Consider the following 4746-nt stretch of genomic DNA (forward strand, 5'->3'; position numbering starts at 1 on the left):
GCCCCGCCCCGGCCGCGACGTGCGGGAGGGGGCGGGGCCACACGCCATGCCCCCGCCTAACCGCCCCCGCCAACTGCAGCAATGGAACGCGACGCCCAACTGTCACCGCCCCTCCCCCCGCCACGTGCTGCCCCTCAGAACTTCTACCCGTTCCTGACCGCCTATATGCCCTTAATGGCCCCTGTGGCGGGGGCGGGAGAGGTTCCAGCTCTTCTTGGTGGGCTTTGGCCCACATCCAGTGTTGCTAAGTTAGCTTATAAGAAATCCACTTACAGGAAGCGGAATTGGGCTTGTTAGGTTTTTTTAAGTCACTTTAATTTTTTGAGAGCCCCAGATTTATAAACACCCCTCTCTTTGAAATGAGTTGGGCTTGGTTTTAAAGGCAGTGATACTTTCCCCTCTGCCTCCATCCCAAGACTCAGCACTGCTGCCTGCATGTAGTATGGTGTATCAAAAGGCATGGGCGACTGGTGCCTTTGGAGTCTGGGGGAGCACCAGATCACCAATGGGGGGGCCCCCAGCAGCCAATCCCTGAGCTAGCGGCAATACTGGAAGTGCGCTTCCGGTTTTGCAGCTGGCGCTTCCAGGGGGTGCACGGCTGATCTCAGGGGGTGCACGTGCACCCCCTACATGTTGCCAATGTCAAAAGGCATCACTTGCCACCACCTTCTTGCCTCTTGCAGGGCTTATCTTTGGAGGCCTGTCTGGTCTGCAAGTTCATTTCTCAAAGATCACCACTTCTGAGCCCTGCCGGCCAATGGCCATCTTGGCCTTGTCTCCTGCAGGGGGTAGGGTGACAAGCATCCAGAGCAAAGCTGCTAGAAAAGGGGCACTGCCCACACTCTCAGCACCTGGAGTCCCACTTGCCACTCTTTGTCATTTAAAGACCAGCCAATTACCTGTCAAGGATGATGGGGGAGGGGAGGGCGGGCAGGGACAGAGTGCCACCACCCCATGCCGCCACCGCCTCCGAGGAGTAGCGGTGGGGGGAAGCTTGCCCACGGTCTCCTCCGATCCCTTCAGTCAGCACCCCGCACCACCACCGCCTCCAGCAACGCTGGCCTCTCTGTCCCCCGCCATCCCCCCCAGCTCCATGGCAGTGCTCTGCACTCTGACTGGCTTTTTCACTAACCAGAGTGCTCCGAGAGCGCTACAGACAGACAGACAGATGCACTGAGCCCTTTATTGTATAAAAATGGGAGTCAGGTCCTGGCATTAAGTCCCCAGCTAAGTTCCACCCAAATCAATGGAGCTCTGCGGATTCACACCAGCTGTGGGCTTGGGGCACAATGTCCCTTGCTATTATAACAAAGGGTTATTATTATTTTTTTTGCCAATAGGCTTCTGAGAGACATTCAATCTTGCTTTCTCCTGACTTGTACTTGCATGTTGTAGTAGCTTTGTAGGGTGTAGTCCAGAGGAGCCGATGGGGGCAGGGAAGGGGGAGCAGGATGCACTGGTGCACTTGCACTCTGCTTTGATTCCTGCTCCAGAAGAATGAGTTTTAAAAAGAATCAGTATTCTGGGCTTCTGTTCTAAGCAGCCTGTACCAGAGACGACGGTCAGGGGAACAGGATTACCCAGCACAGAGTATATAACTGGCTACGGCCTAAAAACATGGATAGCATGACGTCACGTCTGTCATCTGTAACATGTACCTCTGGTGCCTGAAATCCTCTTTCAGAAGTTTCTAAAGCAGTCTTCGTCCATAAATCACAGTAACTGCTGCATCACTGCAACACCAACACTAACAAATAGAATTACTGATATAGATACGCACCTCTGACAGGCTGTGAGGCAGCACAGCGCTCTTTATCTCAACCGAGTTTATTTGGTCAGGGCACCGCTGAGGTCAAACAGGATCTAATTTGGCACCTGTGCTAAACATATGAATTGAATTTATGTTTTAGAATGGTTATAAACTATAGCTTCTTGCCACACCTACCTCTCTTTACAGAATTTTTTTCTGTTCCTCTTGTTTCCTCTCTGCCCCATTCTCTATCATCAGACTTTCAACTCAGCTAGCTAAACTTTTAATTCCTGTTCCTCTTTCTTATTTCTCCATTCAGTCTTTTTTTCCTCCAGTCCCCTCTTTGTTCTCTGTCCTTCTCCTTCTGAGTTTTGTAGTCTCATGAATTTTCTCTGAGTCATCTTGCCTCTTGCTTTTTTTTTTTTACCTTGACTTCTGCCCTTTTTTACTCCAAAATAGCAGTTCTCTTGCCCTAAAACTTACAAAGCAGATTCAGCTTCTTTGTGCATCTCCTTCCTAGGATCTTTTTTGGCAGCTGACAACCAGGAGGCAGGGTTTCAAAATGATGGAGCAAATATGACATTAGCATATTGTTCCATCAGTACATGCAGAAATTTGCAACAAGAATAAACAATTTTGGCCTGGGCTTAACTATAAAGATTATGCATGTATTATAAGAAAATAAAAACAATAAACTCATCAGAATATTTAAAAAAAAAAAAAAAAGAAAGGTAGTAAACTGAGAGTGAGGGGGGGGGAGATTATGTGGTTCAGCCACATTCATGGAGGAAATCTGTCACACTGGGGGGGCAGCCCCAGTTTTTCAGTTTATTTTTGCCATTGATGGGTATTGATGGTTGGCGCGTGTGCAGATGTGCCTACGTTGATGTAATCTCCAGAAGTTGCTGCAGTGTTTTAACTTTTGACTTGAAGGAAAAATCTGCCCAGTGATATTAGTTGGAGCACGTGCACTTTCTAGAAAGAAGTGGCAGGAAAGTGCCAGATAATTGACAGCTACCTGACTGAGGTGATCTGAAAGATGAGTGGGGAGAGAGAGAAATGTATGATGGACGTATGATTGACAAGCTGATTGATAGGTAAGAAAGGATGATATTTGGTTAAAGAATATGGTGTGATTGGGTAGTATAAAAGATGCTGCTGGATGCTCTGTCTGCATCCGTTCGGTGATTCTTGGTGTGGTCTGGTTATTGTCATTGACTAAACTTGTTATCCTCAGCGATAGAGAGGTATCAGGGTCGATAGAGCAAAGGCTCTCACTCTCCCCATTTCCTCGGAGGCTGAATGCGATCTAAGAGTGGAGTGGGAATCTCGTGATAGTTTTGAGACAAAGAGTGAGTGGTCCTTGTTTTGTATTCATTCCGTCCTTATGTATGTGTGTAAAACTGTAAGGCCTGGTATTTGGATGTCAGTTGCACTCGGACTTGCGTTCTTGTTTGTCTTGGCAGTCTTTGTTGTGGTTTTGCCTCCCAGTGCAGTTCTTTGTCCTGTGGCAGAGAGAGTGAATCCATGTGTGAGTGAGTGAGCCTGAGTGCCATTTTTAGTTGCCTGGCAACAGGCTGCTGTGTGAGCAAGGACTGCCCAGCACAGATTCTCCTCCAGAATGTTAACCTGTTGGTGATAACGTATCACCCTTCCTTGGAAATTGCCTTCCATATTGCGCTTTCCCGCCTTCCTTTTGTATGTCTGTATTTTGACATTGCTTAATTACCTTATAAATTACTTTTGTGTCTGATGCAGGGGTCAGTAACATTTATGGGCAGAGTGCCAAAAACACACCAGACCTTGACTTGTAAGATGTTGGTGTGCCAGGGATGGGTGACAGGGGAGCCAGGAGGGGCCCAATCCTTACTGTAGCAGTGCAGCCTTAGCCCCTTCCCTGCCGTCCATGCCGAGGCACGTGTGCCAGGCAAAATGCCTTTGAGTGCCACACTCTGGCACCTGTGCCAGGGGTTGCCAACCCTTATAAGCCAACAAATCAAGCCAGGCTTCTAGCCAGCATCTGCTCAACTTGGGCTAGCAATAACTCTATGAAGCCATCCCTTTCATGGGAGGTCTAGTAGCTTATTTTGGTTAATTCTGTGGACTCTTAGCAATTAACTAACTTCCCTTGTTAACAGTGGGAGCCCAGATGTTGTGATTTTCAATCCTGCACTTCAAATACAAATTGTTTTCTCTTAACATCCACTTTTCAAACAGTACTTTTCTAAGATTCAACCACTCTGCACAGCAGGAAAATATTTGGGGTGGGAGAATTTTGATTTTTCTTTTAACAGGTTAAGGAACATGGGATCAAAAGTTTCTATGGGAACTGAAAAGGGGGAAAGAGGAAGGTAAGGTAGTGGCAATGGATTTAAGACTGAGCTAGTGCTAACTGGACCTTCTCTGCTTTGGGTTCTTCTCAGTCCCACTCTCACCTCAAGATCAGACTCAAGGAATTCTCTGTGCTACAACCTCCCAATCTAACCAACACTCCCACAGCAAATCTCCTGCCTACTTCTGTTTCTTCTGGCCTCCCTTTGCTTTAACTCCTCTACCCCATGAGCTGTCTGTTCCACTACTGTCCCTCTTGACATGGTCCAGTTTGTCTTTACATCCAACCTCAGCTAAATCCTACATCAGACCCTATCATTGCAGCCCATGTTTCACTACCTGTGGCTGCAGTTTTGTGCTGCATTGTTTATAGATGCAACACAAGGAAAGGAAATGTCTTGGATATTTCCAGCTCAGGGATGCTCTAGGAATCACAGTATAATGGCCCACAGTATAACTTAAGTAAGTCACCCCAAATTATCTGTGGCTGGCAGTAGACATCTACATTAGAAATTCTGGAAGAAGCTACATAGGGACCCCAGCAGGTGCTATATACAGTGTTTGAAAGGAAGAAACCTCTCCTTTATAGACTGCACCCAGTGAGGGCCAACTGTTTTGGCAGGGTAAGGCAACTCTGTACTCGGGGGGAAGGGAAGTTTACCCCT

The sequence above is a fragment of the Gavialis gangeticus genome, unplaced genomic scaffold, assembly GCF_001723915.1.
Source record: "Gavialis gangeticus isolate Ggan-Ray unplaced genomic scaffold, GavGan_comp1, whole genome shotgun sequence".
Lineage (NCBI taxonomy): Eukaryota > Metazoa > Chordata > Crocodylia > Gavialidae > Gavialis > Gavialis gangeticus.